Below are 20,329 nucleotides of genomic sequence, written 5' to 3' on the forward strand. Positions count from 1 at the left end.
TTTATAATATATAGAAATGAAGTAGTAAGTGGATACAAGTTAAAATGGATGAGATTATCAAAAGAAGTTAATTATGGAGGGGCATTTCGAATCCAAAATTTCTAAGAAGCCCTTTCGAGGGTCTGCACCTATGTTAAAATTGTGATGGAAACAAGGATCTGATGGATGGGGTGAAAGTATCAGTTCCCCATGATTTGGTGCCCACAACTCTATTATTGGGTTGATTATGAATTGCTAGAGAATGGACTGCAAGAAGTCTTCCAAGAAATCAGAGATAGGCATGGATTGAATTACAGGGGAGAGGAGACATATGAATCCTACTCTATAACTCTGTTACATGTTAATTATTTATTTTATTGATAGAAGAATTTTGCCTGAGGACATGCAATAGGTTAGAAGGGGGGAAATATACCTTGTAATTGTCATGTATGTTCATTAGTAGCTTGAAAATTGATGTTAATTTGTTGTCTTTTTCTTTATATTTATGTTTCATCAATTAGCAAAGTTAAAGATTTAATTGGATTAATATTATTTTCGTAATCTCATTTTAAATAGAGTTATTTTATCTAAAAAATGCGTTGCTAATGTGTTTGTTGGAGGCTTTATTATAAACAAGGGTTGTAGAATAATATTGAAGTTTGATGGAAGCTGATGGTATTCAAAGAAGCGTACATGGTATACTCAAGCGAGAGTGATTTTAAATTAAGAAGTTAGTTGAAGACAACATTCTTGGCTTCTTCACTAAATGATATTGGATCATTTTTAATTAGAGAAGATCGATCTCGAAATCTTTGATTCTCATATCGATCCTTATTCCAGATATTTTATGTTGTAATTGTTATCTTTCATATTATAAAAAGAGAGAGAATTCAACCCTACCCAATGAAGAAGAAGAAACAAAGAGAGAGAAGTATTGTAATTTTGAGAACAGAGCAATGACTCATATTGAGTTGTAATTATTCAAACAATTTAATGTGAAGATCCTATTTTATGTTTATTTCAATTTACCAATTTTTTTTTGATGGGACCAACCCGCAATTCCACATTCTGATAGTTAACAATAATATGATTGCTTAATCAAAATTATATAATTAAACAATGATTTGCGTTTTAACTCCGGTGATTAGAGGTTAATCGTGAGATGGTTCTAGATTTGTGTTGGATGGCATTTATGTTGGACTTTATTACTGTAGTGCTGGCAGTACATGCCTCAATTATCATTTCCCGCTCTTTGCTCTATGCCAAAACCCTGCCTCTATGTCATTTCTTCATTTTTGTTTTTGCTATTTTGCTGCGTTGAGAGTTTGGTTTGGAAGTGAGTTTTCGTGCTGCAAATGTATGGATGTAAGCCACGGTTCTCTGCGCGCCTAGCTATGGGTTGTGTCGCTTGTCCTCGTGGCTTCGTTGCTTGGTTCCTTGGACAGAGTGGTATGGTTCCGATCGTCTATGTAAGAGAATGGCTTCTATATCTTCATTTAGGTTGCTAAGCATGCATTTGCTCCACTGTTCTACTTTTTATTGTGGTTCTTCTGCTAATCAAATTTCTTAATGGGTTTGCATGCTATAGGTCACAGTCGCGGTGACCTCCTCTGCTTTGCAGTTCGCTACAGGTAGGCTATCTCTCCATGATTCATTTTTCTCCTTGTCTTTCTCCGGTTCTAATGAAGATTGCTCCTCGGTTTCAGGTTGTCATCGTGGATTGTGGCTGAGTGGGTTTGCATTCTTCTCGCGCAGCTAAACCTCCAGGTAAATTTTTTTCACTCACTTTATATACAATTCATTACCCTTCGTTTGCTTTTCCTTTTCTCTGTTGACAGTTGGGCTAACAACATTGCCTTGTCTTGATTGCGCAGGTCAGGGGTTTGCTCTTTGGCATGGTTGCTGTGAGCGCCACGACTCTTTCTCGATAGGCTCTGCCATTGTTATCAACTTGCTTTTATTGTTAGTCTCTGTCGGTCTTGTTGGGCAAAGTCCCAGTTCTTATTCGCTTATACTCCTTTGTCATCGCTATGCAACCTGTGTTAGTTTGGTACAAACCCTCATTTCTATTTCACAATTTTGTAATTGTAAAACATTGTTTTGGAGTTTGGTACAAACCCTTAGTTGTATTCCATAGATCTGTAATTGTAAAATACTATGTAGGAGTTAGGCCATCTAAAACCCTCGCCTAGGGTTTTGCTGGTTCGTTTGGTTCTGTCACTGTTTGATGGGTTATCCCTGGACTGTCATATGTATACAATTTTTTTTTTTTTGGAATGAAAACAAATACAGTGTATTCAGTTATACCTGTTACCTCTGTCCTGGATTTTGTTACTCATCGTTTATATCCTCATTCTTGGTTGAACTGTTCGAAATGTGCCTGGTTCTTTCGGTCGTGGATTCTGTTTGATGTTTGCTAGCCTTTGTACTTGAAGTTCTCGTGCAATTTTCCTTGTCTGCCTTCTGTTCTTTAGGAGAGAAGATAAATGAAAAGGATATGCATGCACAATATCTACTTATTTTGGTTTATTCAATGATTAGGAAAAAGTAGATAAACATTTCAATGACTGTTACAGATGGACTCGAATGAAAGAAAATTATTCTTTGTATTCTATTACTGTTCTCATATGTTGAACCCCTTCAAAATGATTTACATTTCATATTTGTATTGTTTACCCACAGTTACCTGAACTGTGCACAGTTACACTTCAGTTGTTTCTTTTATTAGTTACATAACTGTTAACTCATTCGGTCCTTCTTGCGCTGCAAGATTTTACAATTGACATGGATGTCTTTTTTTGTTCTAAATGGAAGAAACAGTTCTAAGATAATTACTCACTAAAAGACAGACAATTATGATAGTGACCCTAACTAATAATGAAATTAAAAAAAAAACAAGTCCCTACATTCTGCTTTGACTAATTAAACATAAAGAAACCAAACACTGATAAATCTTTCCACCTTGGCAGAGACCAACACCCAGTCATGGTGCCCTTAGCTGGATGCTCCTGCATCAGGCTTCCAAGGTAAGAAGAAATCATGACTCCGGTCCATGAGCTTCTCAACTAAATAACCCACCTCCTCTATCTGCCTGGCGTCAAGCCACGAACTGTCCTCAATAGGATGGTTCTTCCACTTGACCAGATATTGTAGATACTCTTTCCGCCAAGTTCGCTTGGCCACCTGAGTGTCGAGGATACTCTCGATCTTGGAGGGCTGAATGTAAGGTATTTGTCTCATCCAAGTCTCACTTCCGCCTTGGGTGTCCTGTGTAGGCCCAAGACGAAGTCCAAGCTGACTGAGTCCCACGACTTGCTTGGAATGGGCAATGGAATGTAAAGTCCCGTGTTTTGGCTGTGTCCTTTTGCCAGCTGACACAATTTACATCTGGTCACAAATCTCTGCACATCCCTTCGCATTTTTGGCCAATAATCAATGGCTGAGCTGCTCTAATGTCTTGTCTATGCCGAAATGTCCAGCTAGACCTCCACTGTGTTTCTCCCGAATGATATTCTCTCTCATTGAGCAGTCAGGGATGCATAACTGTCCTCCTCTAAACAACAGCTTCTCCTATAAATTATAGTCCAACCATGGACTATTGTCTCTCACCAACGGATTCTGACAGGCTTCATAATCCTCCTTGAAACCCGTGTCAGTCTGATACAAGCCTTTCAAGTGCTCAAAGCCCAGCACTTGTATAGTACTCTCCTGCAAGAGTAAGGCTCTTCTGCTCAATGTATCTGCCACCTTGTTGGCCTGCCCGCTGATGTGTTTCAACACAAACGTGAAACTTTGCAAATATTCAACCGACTTAGCATGCTTGTGATTCAGCTTGTGCTGTTGCATCACATAGTGCAGTGCAGAATTATCTATGAACAAAACAAACTCATTCCCCAAAAAATAGTGTCCTCTGTGCTTCAATGCTTGGACGACAACGTAGAATTCCTTATCGTAGGATGAATACTTCTGCCTGATTTCATTCAACTTCTCACTGAAAAACACAATAGGTTTGTCTTCTTGGCTAAGTACAGCTCCAATGGTTGTACCACTTGCATCACAGCAAACCTGAAAAAGCTTTTTAAAATCTGACAATCTCAGGGTCGGCCATTCTATGATCTTCCTCTTTAGTAGCTGAAAACTCCTTTCTGCTGCCTCGGTCCAATGAAAACGTCAACTTGCCTTCTTTATAGTATCCAACATAGGTGTGTAGATTTCACTGAAATTTCTTATAAATTTTTGGTAAAAGCTTGCCGGCCCATGAAAACTACATACCTCAAATAGGGTTTTCTGGAATGGCAAATTGATAATTGTTGCAATCTTCTCTGGGTCCATCTTCAACTCGTTTTCTGCAATCACGAAACCCAGATAAACAAATTCTTTTTGCAGGAAAGTACACTTTCTTAAATTTATTAGCAGCTTATTCTGCTGCAATTTTTCCAGCACTTTTCGAACATGTCAAAAGTGTTCCTCTCTCATCTTGCTGAAAATTAATATATCGTCCAAGTACACTATTAGAAACTTCCCAATGTATTCTTTCATCATTTCATTCATTAATCGCATAAAGGTAGTGGGTGCATTGCTCAGTCCGAATCGCATTACCAGCCACTCATACAGACCTTCATTAGTCTTGAAGGTTGTCTTCTGCTCATCCCTTCTCGGATTCGAATCTGATGATACCCACTCTTTAAATCAATCTTCGAAAAATATGTTGCCTCGCTCAGGCAGTCCATCATGTCGTCCATCCGTGGCAGTGGAAACCTATACCGGATGGTAATCTTATTGATGGGCCTCGAATATGTGCATATTCGCCATTCTCCTCCTTTCTTGGGAGTGAGAATTGTTGGAACTGTGCAGGGGCTCAAACTTTCCCTTATCAGCCCTTTATCTAGTAATTCCTGCACCTGTTTTTTGATCTCTTGATTGTCTTTGGGGCTCATCCGATATGCTGCCTTATTCGGCAAACTTGCTCCGGGTACAAAGTCAATATGATGACTTATACTTCTCTTGGGATGTAGTTTATCTGGCAAGTCATCCACTACTATATCACTGAAATCCTATAGCATCTGCTGAATTTTTGCAGGCAAACCTGACACCTCTGTGTGTAGCAGCACCGTTTTCTCTCTTCTTACAACAACATAGCTTACTTCACTCTCTTCAATCTGCTTTAAAAATTGTTTTTCGCCCATTAACAACACTCTCGTCCTGCTTGTTTCCGTTGTCTCTTCTTCCTTGATGGGCATAAGCATGTGCTTGATCCCATCTTTGACAAACTTGTAACAGTTTGTCTTCCTGTCATGTACCACCTTTCTGTCATACTTCCATGGCCTGCCTAGCAGTATGTGACATAGATCCATCGACATTATGTCACAAATGACCTTATCCTTATATCTGCCGATATGGAACTCCTCTTCGCATTGCTCATCTACCAACATCTAATGGCCTTTTTGCAGCCATGATACCTTGTAAGGAGTGGGGTGCTTCAACCACTTCAACCCCAACTTCTCCACCATCTCCACGGAAACCAAATTATCTGTGCTCCCACTATCGATAATCAACTTACAACACTTTCCATGTGACTTACAAACTATCTGAAACAAATCTTTCCTTTGAGTTTGTTCAGCTATTTCTTTAGCTAGTTTTAGCAACACCTTGTTCAAAACTAAGGCTTCCCCTATTTCCAGCACATTTTCTACTTCTTGGGGAGGTGCCTCTGCTTCCTCTGGTTGTGCGACATACACACCTCTCTGTCCAACTTGTTCTACCTCAGGAAGATCTGTTCCCCCACTTGTGTCACATGTAGCACTGATAGTTAGCTCCTCTGCCTCAGCCATTTCCCCTGCCTCGCTGATATGGCCTACCACTTCTCTTGCTTTCACATTTTTCTGCTGTCCCAGAAGCTTTAGAACTGTTGCCTTCTTCACTATTGCTGGCAGTTTTCCCTCTGCCATAAGACTGTCCTCTTCCTCTACTGATTCCCAGTCCCCTCGTAGCATTTCGTTTTCTAGTGATCTTTTCCTTTGTTTTCATAACACTCTGATATGCTTCTTCTATGTTTTTCAGGGAAAGAATGTTGATTTCATCTAATATTTCTAACCTTAAACCATTCACATACCTTGTTGTTTTCTCTGGGGTGTCCTCCATATAACTGGCTCTTAAATTTACCCGATAGAATTCTTCAGTATACTCTCTTACTGTCATCCCTTTCTACTTCAGATTCTGCACTTACCGATGTAGTGCAATTCGGTAATCCTTATGCAGAAATCTGCCTATCAACTTGGCCACCATCCTTGACCATTTCTTAATTGGTAACTTGTTCATCCTCCTTCTCTCTGTTTGGACACTGAGCCACCACAGGGCTGCGTGTTCCTTCAACTTTGTTGCAGTGAACTTAACTCTTTTATATTCACTAATCTCTTCACACTCGAAATACTTATCCAGCTCACTGATCCAGTCCAACAGAACCTCTCTGGACAAGTTGTTGTCATAATTCAGGATTTTTGGTTTAGGTTTGCTACTTGCCAATAGGACCGACCTCAACAGTCTCATTTGTGGCCCTTCTTCATTTGATCCATCTGTTGTCACTATGGCTTCTTCTTCACTATCATCTCCTACCTCTGGATCCCTTCTCCTTCCTGCTTCAACTACCTCCAAACAAGCAGTAAGGATCTTGATCTCCTCTCACAATCCTTCATCTGCTGCTCTTCGAGCACCTCTTCCACATCCTCGTCTTCCAACTTCCATTTTTCAGGGAAAACACTAAATCCTGCTCTGATACCACTATGATGGGACTAGCTCGCAATTCCACACTTTGATATTTAACAATAATATGATTCCTTAATCAAAATTATATAATTAAACAATGATTTGGGTTTTAACTCCGGTGATTAGAGGTTAATCGTGAGATGGTTCTGGATTTGCATTAGATGGAATTTATGTTGGACTTTATTACTGTAGTGTTGGTAGTACGTGCCTCAGTTATCATTTCCTGCTCTTTTATCTATGCCAAAACCCTACCTCTATGTCATTTCTTCATTTTTGTTTTTGTTATTTCGCTGTGCTGAGGGTTTGGTCTAGAAGTGACGTTTTGTGCTGCAAATGTATGGATGTAAGCCACGGCTCTGTGCGTGCCCAGCTATGGGTTGTGTTACTTGTCCTCGTGGCTTCGTTGCTCGGTTCCTTGGGCATAGTGGTATGGTTCCGCTCGTCTATGTAAGAGAATGGCTTCTATATCTTCTGTTTGGTTGCTAAGCTTACATTTGCTCTCTTGTTCTCCTTTTTATTTGGTTCTCCTGCTAATCAAATTTGTTAATGGGTTTGCATGCTACATGTTATAGACATTTTTGTGCCTTACAGCCTCGAGCATGAAATGTCCATAATCTAAGGGATCCAAAGTCCCTAAACATGTTGTTCCTACCCCTAAAGGAACAAGGCCAACTAACCACAGCAATTCACAGAAGTTCTCCACCTGAAAACACTCAAAAACAAGCCAATTCTGGATCATGTCAACTGCTCCACTAAGCATCTGCGCTGAATGTCAACTGCTACACTGGCTACCTGTGTTGAATGTCAACTCCAACACTAGCTACCTGCGCTAAGCGAGTTTGGACATGTGGCAGAGTCATTCCTCAAGGTGTCAATGCCCAGGAAGCTTCCAAAATGACACTTGCATCAAGGAATTCGACTGGTGATGAGTAAGAGGTTCCAAATCTCCAAGTGGAAGCAAGAACCTCCAAGTGGACTCAAGAACTGACAGAGGGAGAGGACACTAGTTAGATCTCAAGCTGACTCATCCTCTCTCCAAATATCTATATATGGATCTCACCTCCATGGGATCTAAAGGCTGGAATTTTGTTATTGTAAAGAATTATTGTTGGTTTGTGGCTGGATACATTGGGTGCTTAATGCTTTGAAGGGAGCTGAAGAAGGAATTCCATTCTGCTGGGAAGGAGATGCTGGATTGGAGCCCTATGGGTTGTATCTCTTCCTAAACCCTGTTACTTATCAATAAAGCTATCTTGATTCTTTCCTATATGTTGGTGTATTTTGTATGATTGCATTAGTGTATTTGATTTACTTCTAATCCTGAATCATTTATGAATATGTATATTTGCCTTTGTATTGTGTTCTTCTCTTGTCGCAAGTAGCTGTTCTCTTGTCACAGGTAGTTGTTCTCTTGTGATCTCGTGGGATTCAAGTAGCTGTTCTCTTGAGCAAGCGAGGAGACAAGTAGCTGTGGACACACAAAGAGAAGAGGATCTAGATCGAGGGACAACCGGAAGACAACGGTAAGTCTGCCGATCTCCCCTCTTTCACATTTCATAAAGGAAGAAATCATAATAGCTGTATTCGTTTGTTGCTAAGGCGCTGTCACACCTTAGGTGGATAGGATCGTCCTGCATAGGCATTTTCCCCACAACAAATTGGCGACTCGGCTGGGGAAGAACTTGTTTATTCATTTCATTTGTGTTTCTGTCATTTGTTTACGTCATAGACTTGACAGCAACTATTGAACTGCATCTTTCCCGGATGCACAGTAGAAAGTTGCTGCTGTGATCCAGTTGTTGGAGTTGTCGATGATCTAAACTAGATCCACAAATGATTTGATGATCCTTGTGATAGTCTTTAGTATCCTATCAAAGTATCCCTCTGTTTATACCTTGCTTGTGTTTCCGATTTGGCCTGAAACAGTTGATTTTTGAGCATTTTATGACCCAAAACCCAAGGGAAACGAGAGTTTCTCTTTCAGCGCAACTGCTATGAAGGCAGTCTGCATTTCAACGCAGGTCCCGAAGGGTCTACCTGCGCTGAATGTCAAGTCCTCAATGTTGAGGTTGCGCTGAACCAGTTTGGCCTTGTGCAGCTGGGGTTCTTTGTCCTTTGTTGCCCTGTTTTGATCTCTGTTTTTTGCAGCCTTTAACCAGCATAGGTACCAGTCTGATAAGCCTTTTCTTTGCTTAAATTCCGCCTCTTTTTTGTACAAAAATATTGTGAATGTTTTTATGTGTTTGTGGCATCATTTACAGTCTTCCTTTGCATGAGTAAAGTAGTCATCCTGTAGCCTTTGATTCAGATCTGATTGATAGTGATCTTAGAGGAGAGTTCATTGGTTGTTTTCAGATTGATTATAGATTTACTTTTTCTTATTGGTTTGAATTTGTGTCTTTTAAGTGTCAAAACAAGTCTTTATTTTGAAAATCGCAAAGTGATTGTAATCTCTTCTACCCTTGTTGATTTCGAAGAAAGTGAACTTGTTTGTATTGATCATTTTAAAAGCAAATTCAAAGTTGTGCAAAAAGCTTTCTTTGTAGGCATTTATACTAAGAAAGTGGAAAACAAACACCTGCATTATGCATTTTTCATTTGATAGTTTGCATGTTGGATTTAGGGAAAGTGCATTAGAGTGTGCTAATTGCTCTTTGAGAAACGATAGTGTTATTCTTTTCCCTTAGTAGCTAGGATTTTCAAAGTTGAAAGATAATAAAGCTTGCTTATCATCTTAGACTGCATTTAGGAATTTGTATCATACATCTCGTGGTGAACCTTGAAAGGAAAATTTTAAAAAGATCAACCTAAAATAAACTAAATGAACCTAACAACGCTTTGTAACATAACGCACAACATAGAGGTCTAGGCTAGAGACGTGTTTTGGCGTCGTTAAGCCTAGTGACTGTCGATCTCGAAGAAGGTGGGTGATTCCTCCTGAGAGACGGTAGCGCTAGTACGGATTTGTGCTCCCACGTACCGTCGCTTATATATTGGGAGACCCCTATAGGCATATATCCTTTATCCTTAGGAAGCTGTGTTGGCCGCCCTACTGATCACAATGCAGTGAACACAGCATTCACGAAGATCGACCACCCGTACCGTAAAAAGTATTCTGTGGTTTTGCGAAAAGTTTGGCACACCCTCTGCCTAGATCTCCAGAGCAGTTTCTTTTGGCCTTTTTCAGACTCTATAACAGAAAAAGTCCATCCGAGCATTTGTCACTTCAGGCTCGTTAAAACATCGAAGGAGACTAGAGTCATCTTTAGCTTTTTCTCGACTCTTTAAAACTGAAAAAGTAAGTTGTGTCTAAAGCGTCGTTAACAATTTATTTTAAACGGAACAATCACCCTTTAATCCTGTGTTGATCTTTAGGTTGAAAAGATGGAGCACACCAACCAAGGAGTTCCCTTGGGTGGAAATCCTAGTCCCTTCTCCTCTTGGGGAGATGTTGGTGCGCCCCACATGGCCGCATTGTCGCTTCTAGGACTGACAATTGGCCTACCAGTTTGGCTCTTTTCAACCAATGTCGTTCAGAATACCACCATTCCTGAACAGTCGAGTCAACAGTTAGATCAGACAAGAGTTGCCTCCCAGCCTTCAACTTCATCTTCCTCCCCTCCTTCCTCTTCGCTTGACGAAACTGGTCGAATTAAAAACCAGGTTCCTAAGGAGAAGAAGGAGAAGAAGAAGAAAGAGAAGAAGAAGAAGGAGCCTAAGGCGACTGGGGGCAAACAAGTGTCATCTAACAAGAATCCACACACTGCACTCGTAAGGCCTAAATCGCCATGTGTCATATGCAGGGGAGACCACTTCCATAGAGATTGTCCCTGTATCCTGCGGATACTAAGAGACTGGTCCCCCCGTTTGCACAATTCGGTAGCGTCGACCTCTGATAGCCATGTCGACTGCTCACCGTCAACTAGTGGGAGTGAAGCTCCAGGACAGAGCAGGAGAGCTAAATTTCCCTGCAGACTGTGTGAAGGCGATCACGCCATCCACCGTTGTCCCTTCTTAGATGAGGCAAAAAGAGTTCTGGAAGATCGCCCGATTTTACGAGCGCATCTCCCTCCTGGATATCAAAGACTCCTGCCAAGTCCCTCACTAGTTGAGAACCCGGCTGACCCGCCCAGGTGGTTAGCCGAAGCACCTGTCATTGAAGATGAACCGTCTGGATCCATGCCTGACGAAAGTCAAAAGGTTGATATGGCAGTTGACCCGGTTTTGCCTTCAGAGGCTCCATCTTCGAATGACACCATCACAGAGGAGAATAAAGACGACACCGTCCAGGTTCTCTTCATCAGCACTGACTTTGATGATCAAGGGGGCAATGCCACCATTCCTTTATCGCAGGAAGGAAGTTCATCAGAGCACTATCCGGCCGTATATTCGGTCCCACCACCAAGCAACCTGGTTGTGTCCTTTGATTGGAACCAACTAGGCAGACCCCGGTTGCCAGCCAGTATACCATTCAGAGTTATTTGTCAAATATATAGAATGGTAATGGCTGGCACTATCATTGATGAGGGGGCATCTGTGAGTATCCTTTCCTCTATTGCTTGGAAAGCGCTTGGTTCACCAACGCTTTTACCTGAGATGAGAAATCTATCAGGTTTTGATAAAGGAACCAGTTGACCTTTATGGATCCTCCCCAATGTGCCTATAACATTGAAAGGGAAGACCGTTCAAATGAATGTGATGGTCGTTCAAGGACCCTTGGATTATAACCTACTCCTTGGACGAGACTATATATATTGCATGGGAGATGTAGTCTCCTCACTCTTTAGAGTAATGTGTTTTCCGCATGAAGGAAGAATGGTCAAGCTCGTGGACCAACTTTCGTTTCCCGGATCACACATTGCAAATAGTCATGTGCCATCCCTAAATGGTATATTCATGCAAGAAGTGTCTCAACCCACGGTCCGTCCTCCTGATGAGCGCGAGTAATCCGGGAGGATATGACCGGAACCCAGGGGGCATGCATCCTGGCTTGCTTCGGCAGGGAAACTTTGGGTATAGGGTAGGTTTCTGCGGGAGAATATGACTAGTCCGTACCCCGTCCGTGGATGGAAGAGGGGTTGTTCTAGAATAAGATTCTTTTGTCAAAGTTACGTGTTTGGCACCAGTCATTCACCCTTGTCTATTTCGGTAGACATTGCCGAGGAAGTGTTTTGTTTGAAAGAGTAACGAGACAATCTTTGGGTAACCTGAAAGAGGTAAGCCTCTCTCGATTAAAACAAATGTTTTGGCGGAGGGTAAGTAGAGGTAACCTTGAAACTCTGTTTTATACCTGGGGGCATGCAAACCTTTTGGAGTGCAAGCAAGGGGCGACTATTTATTTTTTAAATTTTTAGGTCCTCCCTTTAAACCTGTAGGTCTAACCCTTTAAACTCGTAGGATTAGCCGTTTCCGAACTTGCATAAAGAAAGGAGAGGGAGCATAGCTTTGGTAAGGCGCAAGCTCTATAAAAAATGGGATCTTTCATGAGACACTCTTATCTTATGACTGGGTAATCGAGCAGTTTTAGCATAAAGTTCATGCTCGTTAAAAAATAAACGCAAGATCCGAGCAGTTTTAACGCGGTCTTCATGCTCGTTAAAAAATAAATATAAGCAGTGAGCACAGTTTCCTCCAGTGTTTAAGATCATTTTTAACTAAAAAATGAACCTATCCCGGTAAATAACCACTGTGATCGTAAATTTATCAGCCGTTAAAGCCTTGGTCGTGTTTGCACCTGCCACCTCCACTTTCCATTTGGCCGATCGTTCACCTCCATATGATTGTTTACCCATTTTGAGGAACAGCTGCAAAGAGTGATTTCACTTAGCCATCCTTGTGACACTGCCGTGATTGGAAAATTCCAACCTGTACCTGGAATCAGTTGTTATCCCTGTTTATCACTCGTTCCTCAAAAGACGAGTCTTCTTTAAGCTCTTTTCAATTGACTCGTAAAATATGAAAAGATTGCCGAGTTTTGGCCTTCCAGCTCGTTAAAGGACAGGAAGAGCTATCCCTTCTCTAGATTTTAATCTTTTTGGACCTGAGGGATTATTGCACAAAAAGGTCGAGCGCTTGTTTTATTCGGCTCGTTAAAATTATCGAAAACTCATCCCTTCTGTATTGTTTTATACTTTTTCGGACTTAAGGGATTAGATGACGAAAAAGGAATTTTGGAGTTAACTTTATGTACCTTTTCAAACTCTCCAAAAATGAAAAGGACCGAGTTATCCTTATCGTTAGACTCGTTAAAATTATTAAATAGCGACAAACTTGTCTTTAGACGAGAACGAGTTTCACTATCGCTAGGCTCGTTAAAACATAGCGATGGGCTTGCCCGAAGGGTAGGTTATAGAACAAGCATATGTTATCCTCCTCAAGCTTGACAAAAATAAAGAGGTACTGGTCAGCAATGACTGGGGAAAAATTGGGAAAAATCAAGAAAACTTTGATGGTTGCAGGTCGCTCTTGAACATGACACTTTTCCTCCGTACCACATTCGGGTTGGGTTGTTTCATTCACCGGTCACATCACCATGGTCTCGCCATACCATCCATATTTGGGGTAATGCTACCAATCCATCGCATCAGTGTCACCATATGTTCAAGAGAAGTCGTTCAGAAAGAGTCAACAGGGTCCCATCCACTACCATACATTATCCTTCATCCTTCCATGACCGCCACCCTGAATCATATGTCACAGATCGTTTTCACCTCCATTAAAATCATTAGCTCCGTTCCGTGTCACTGATGTGGGATTCATTAAGGCCCTCCTGTGACGGATCGCTTCTTGTCGACATCAGCTCATTATCCAAGAAGTTGATCTAGGAACAACCCCTTCAGTACTTTGAAGCTTGCATGCCTCAATGGCAAGTTTCTCACTTCCGACGACAGGTATACATCAATGACCTTCGACCAGAAGATTTTGCGTGGTGTTCGACGCTAAGTCCTTTATTCACACCACGTGAATTGTACTGTAGTACCTTGAGGGTCATTATCATTATCGGTGTTTCCTCTCGCGCTTGTTAACGGTTTACATCATTGACCGGTAATCAAGAGATGTCTTTCCATGTTCGACTTCAGCGCAATTCTCACATGGATCAACTTGTACTTAGAGTGAAGATCGAACGAGTTTGAAGACCCCGGATCTAGTTTCATCCATCCGGGCTGCGATATATATTCAGGAAAGATAAAGACATTTGACATGTACATCATTGCAGCAGATGATCATCCTACTCAAAGGATGATAATTTCGCCAAAATTATCAGTCTACCATCAGACGATCGTCTGTTCTATGTACAAAAATGAATTTATAAAGCTGAGCATGGGAATGCCTGCCTCAGCTAGATCATGAAAGCAGTATGAATCATAATGTATTGTATTGTATTTTATTACAGGTCTCCTCCCAGCAGATGGATGAACTTCGGACCCTCCTGAATAAAGCATTTCACCCGATAAACGACCTCATACTTTAGGGGGCAACTGTTATAGAAATTTTTGTGCCTTACAGCGTCGAGCATGAAATGTCCATAATATAAGGGATCCAAAGTCCCTAAACATGTTGTTCCTACCCCTAAAGGAACAAGGCCAACTAACCACAGCAATTCACAGAAGTTCTCAACCTAAAAACACTCAAAAACAAGCCAATTCTGGATCATGTCAACTGCTCCACTGAGCATCTGCGTTGAATGTCAACTGCTACACTGGCTACCTGCACTGAATGTCAACTGCTACACTGGCTACCTGCACTGAATGTCAACTCCAACACTAGCTACTTGCGCTAAGCGAGTTTGGACATGTGGCAGAGTCATTCCTCAAGGTGTCAATGCCCAGGAAGCTTCCAAAATGACACTTGCATCAAGGAATTCGACTGGTGATGAGTAAGAGGTTCCAAATCTCCAAGTGGAAGGAAGAACCTCCAAGTGGACTCAAGAACTGACAGAGGGAGAGGACACTAGTCAGATCTCAAGCTGACTCATCCTCTCTCCAAATATCTATATATGGATCTCACCTCCATGGGATCTAAAGGCTGGAATTTTGTGATTGCAAAGAATTGCTGTTGGTTTGTGGCTGGAAACATTGGGTGCTTAATGCTTTGAAGGGCGCTGAAGAGGGAATTCCATTCTGCTAGGAAGGAGATGCTGGATTGGAGCCCTATGGGTTGTATCTCTTCCTGAACCCTGTTACTTATCAATAAAGCTATCTTGATTCTTTCCTATATGCTGGTGTATTTTGTATGATTGCATTAGTATATTTGATTTACTTCTAATCCTGAATCATTTATGAATATGTATATTTGCCTTTGTATTGTGTTCTTCTCTTGTCGCAAGTAGCTGTTCTCTTGTCACAGGTAGCTGTTCTCTTGTGATCTCGTGGGATTCAAGTAGCTGTTCTCTTGAGCAAGCGAGGAGACGAGTGGCTGTGGACACACAAAGAGAAGAGGATCTAGATCGAGGGACAACCGGAAGACAACGGTAAGTCTGCCGATCTCCCCTCTTTCACATTTCATAAAGGAAGAAATCATAATAGCTGTATTCGTTTGTTGCTAAGGCGTTGTCACACCTTAGGTGGATAGGATCGTCCTGCATAGGCATTTTTCCCCACAACACTACAGGTCACAGTCACAGTGACCGCCTCTACTTCGTAGTTCGCTACAGGTAGGTTGTCTCTCCATGATTCATTTTTCTCCTTGTCTTTCTCTGGTTCTAACAAAGACTACTCCTCGATCTGATGTTGTCACTGTGGATTGTGGCTCAGTGCGTTTGCATTCTTCCCACGCGGCTAAACATCCAGGTAAATTTTTTTTCCGTTCACTGTATATACAATTCATTACCCTTCGTTTACTTTTCCTTTTCTCCATTGACAGTTGGGCTAACAATATTGCCCTGTTTTGATTGCGCAAGTTGGGGGTTTTCTCTTTGGCGTGGCTGGTGTGAGTGCCACGGCTCTTTCTCGGTAGGCTCTACCACTGTTATCAACTTATTTTTATTATTTATCTCTGTCGGTTTTGTTGGGCAGAGTCCCAGTTCTTGTTCGCTTATACTCCTTTGTCATCTCTATGAAACTTGGGTTAGTTTGGTACAAACCCTCAATTGTATTTCACAATTTTGTAATTGTAAAACACTATTTTGGAGCTTGGTACAAACCCTTGGATGTATTCCACAATTCTGTAATTGTAAAATACTGTGTAGGAGTTAGGCTATCCAAAACCATCGCCGACGATTCTGCTGGTTCGTTTGGTTCTGTCACTGTTCGATGGGTTATCCCAGGACTGTCATATGTATACAATTTTTTTTTTTTTGGAATGAAAGGAAATACAGTGCATTTGGTTATACTTGTTACCTCTATCCTGGATTTTGTTACTCAATATTTATATACTCGTTCTTGGTTGAACTATTCGAAATGTGCCTGGTTCTTTCGATTGTGAACTCTATTTGTTGTTTGCCAACCTTCGTACTGGAAGTCCTCATGCAATTTTCCTTGTCTGCCTTCTATTCTTTAGGAGAGAATATAAAGGAAAAGCATATGCATGCACAGTATCTACTTATTTTGGTTTATTCAATGATTAGGAAAAAGTAGATAAACATCTCAATGACTCTTACAGATGGACCCGAATGAAGGAAAATTATTCTCTGTATTCTATTACTATTCTCAGATATTGAACCCCTTTAGAATGATTTACATTTCATATTTCTATTGTTTACCCACAGCTACCTGAACTATGCACAGTTACACTTCAATTATTTCTTTTATTAGTTATATAACTGTTAACTCATTCAGTCCTTCTTACGCTGCAAGATTTTACAATTGACATGGTTGTCTTTTTTTGTTCTAAATGGAAGAAACAATTCAAAAATAATTACTCACTAAAAGACAGAAAATTGTGACAGTGACCCTAACTAACTATACTATTCCCTAACTAATAATGAAATTAAAAAAAAAACAAGCCCCTACATTCTGCTTTAATTAATTAAACATCAAGAAACCAGACACCGATAAATCTTTCCACCTTGGCAGAGTCCAACACCCGATCATGATGCCCTTACCTAGATGCTCCTACATCATTTTGTCGATCTGAGCTTCTTCTTAAATAGTATAGTTCCTGAGGGTTTGGGCATGGTTCTTGGATGAGGCATTGTCTTCATTATATAATTAGTTTTGTAGATTTTCTTACTATTTTATCTTCAATAGATCTAATGGTATCATTCTTTACCTTTGATTGTGTTAAAATATTAAAAGAGTTTGATTGTTCTTGTTACTCCCTACGAAAATGATATTTATTTTAAGTTGTTTCTTTAGTTATTGCCTTTTGTTTCCTTAAGTACAATTGTTATATCCCATTACTGTTTCCTAGAATATAATTTATTTCAATAAGCACAGGGTTAGTTCTTGAATTATTAGAGTAGTTTCACTTTCCCATTGAATTAATGGGTTTCCTTTTTCAAATAAGATCCTAGCTTCCTGTAAGGTTTTATTATATTTCTTGTAAGTGCAAAATTAATTTGATAAGTGTATTATTCAATTTAGGTGTTGATTTTATCATTGGATTAGTGGATAAATCATTTTAAGAACAATACTAGTTCATAGGAGTATCTTGCATATATTTTATTGATTACTTTTATATAAGAAGAGGAGTCCTCGGCTTGATATTAACGTTGAGACTTCATTTTTATTTTAAAGGAATTTAGTGACCCAACACCTAATTTCAGTAAAATATTTGTCTTAGAATGTGATATCTTTAAAGGTGGTTTTGTGAAAGTAATGATGCAAGAGGGGAACCCATTAACATTCATTGATAAAAAAATATGTGACTAATATTTGGGAATAACACTTATGACAAAGAAAATTAATGTCCATCCTTAATGTTGTCAATATATGGTGCATGTATCTGATTCGATGAAATTTTTATATGAAGGTGCATCATTATAACTTAAAGTAATTTTTGGAACAACAATTGTAATCATTAACACAAGTAGATCAGTAAGATGTTAGGTTATGATTATTGACAATGTGAGAGGTTTGAAACAAGTCCCTCATCAAAAAATTATTGTGATTTATCCAGAAAAGTTATGCTTTAATCATGACTCACAAAAGCCTCCATTCTAAAAAGATGGAAAATTTTCAAGATAGATAGATATATCACTATTATACATTGACGTCAAAAAGCACCATGTATGTCCTAATATGAGGCTCTAAAGAAAACCATAAAAAATCATGTAATATAGAAATGTTATAATGTTATAAATAAATATTAGAGTTACATATCAAAGTTGACAATGAAAACAACTATTAAAAAAAAAACTAATTAATTAATTTAAATACATAACTATTAAAATAACAAATATTAAACAAATTACCCTACTCTACTATTATTATGATTATAAAATGAGTACCCTTCAATATAATGCATGCAACAAAATCCAAAAGAGTGTTTTCTCTACAAAATGTACAAATTATGTTAGTATAATATTATTATCTTTTTCTTATGGGCGTTTTAAATCATCTATTCATTATTTCGTATAAATATTGTCCCATACCTTGTAACTCTATCAGTGCAGATGGAAATATAATTATGAAAGTACTGTTGGAAAGGGACTACAACTCACTAAATAAGGGTTGTGGTACACACAAAAATAAATATCATGACTCGAATTTAGATTATCCATATTGTGTAATGACTTGAGAATGAATATTTACCGATTATTCAAGTGAAGAAATCCAATTAATCTTTTTGTGTGTTATTGGATGGTGCATGATTAACATTATTTGAATTATTAATAATATATAAATTAATCTATTTGTTAAATTTATCTTTTAAAATGAAAAACAAATTGTTTTATTAAGCAGAAAATGGAAGAATATGTTATACATGATCTCACTCAAACAATTTTTGCAGAGCATGAAGAGAAATATAAGAACCGTGTTTACATTGAGGATGTGAAGGTCTTTGTTGATCATTTCCACCACAGGAAGTTAAGAGAGGCTATTGAGATTGAGAAACATGCTATCAAAATCAATAGAGATGATGGGTGGAAATTGAGTAAGAGTTAGATTATCTTGATTACTCTACTTCTTCTTTTTTAGATATGAATAATTTCATATTTGTTAGTATTATAATATATATTTGTTTATTAGGATTGCTCGAGTGGGAAGGAGCGGAGGCGAATGGAAACCAGGCGATCGGCGGGCTAGGGTTTGCAGGTGGAATAGCAGGGAGCGCTGGAAGAAGCGAGCGAAGGGGAAAAGAGCAGGGGAAGTCGGGGCGGAGCGGTGGGAATAACAAGAAACCACGCGCAGGAACGGAAATTTCTCAAGCAGCTGGTGCTGAGCACAAAAATGGAAAACCGGCAAGGGAGGGGAGAGATCCCCTCCTATAAAAACATAGTTGCAGGAGAGGCAAGCGGCAGCGGCATCCAGAATGAGGCCAGGGAGAATAATAAAGAAGCACCAGTGATGGGAAAGCTGTGGCAAATGAAGACCGGAGGAAAATTCTTACCTAGGGCTAAGAATAAACCCAGATATGTCATACCCAACAATAAGCTGGAGGAGTACAACAGTTATATGAAAGATCATGCACTGATTTGCAAGTTCGTCGGGTATTGGCCCACTGAAAAAGAACTATACAGGAGGATTTACCAAAGGTGGAGACCAAAAGGGCATGTAACTGGGAGCAAAAGGGTTTTTTACAGAAATATTTGCGAATCTGGGGGATAAAGAAAGGGTTTTTGAGGAAGGGCCATATTTCATGAACAACGCAGGACTGTTCATGAAATACTCGAAAGAAAGATATAATCTTGACAATGAAAAGATGCTGGAAGCCCCGATCTGGTTCAGATTGTTCGGATTACCAGTGGAATTTTGGGACCCTGAGATTATGGAAGGGATAGGTAATACGATAGGTGCCTTTGTCAAGGTAGCAGAAGCAACGAAGAAAGGTAAGTATACATCTTACGCAAGATTGTGTGTATACATGAATATAGCTGAACCTCTGCTGGAATTCATAGAACTGGAATACCACGATGAAGTTTGGCAACAACCATTAGATTATGAGCATATCCCCTTCAGATGCAGAAGATGTCATGAGTATGGTCATCTATATAGACAATGCCCTTTAAACAAGGAGGAAGAATACACAAGGAAAAGAGAAGAACAGCAAAGGGAAGCAGAGAGAACCGAGGAGACTGACAAGGGCTTCCAACAGGTTACCAGAAAGAAGAAAGCAGGTAAAGAAGGAATAAGGGTGTAGACACAAAAGAAATCACTGAGCATTGAAAGTAAAAACAAGTTCAAAATCCTCCAGGAAAACAATGAAGAGGGCGAGGACAAAGTGGTAGAGGAAGAAGATCCAGAAAATGAACCCATGGAAATAATCAAGGAAACCAGAGAAAAAGATACAGGAACAAGAGAAATGAATGAAAGGCAAACAGCTGAAAAGATAGAAATACTAACGGACCAATCCCAAATGGAAACAGAAAGTCAGAAAGAAAACGAGGCAGAGGAAGAAAGAATTATGAGACAACTAATTCAGGAATGGAAAAACTTAGACGAAAGATTCATACCAGACAGCCAAAAACAACTATATAAGGAGACTT

The sequence above is a fragment of the Pinus tabuliformis genome, chromosome 6 (assembly GCF_031772625.1).
Source record: "Pinus tabuliformis cultivar Carrire ecotype Pingquan chromosome 6, CPIR1, whole genome shotgun sequence".
Classification (NCBI taxonomy): Eukaryota; Viridiplantae; Streptophyta; class Pinopsida; order Pinales; family Pinaceae; genus Pinus; species Pinus tabuliformis.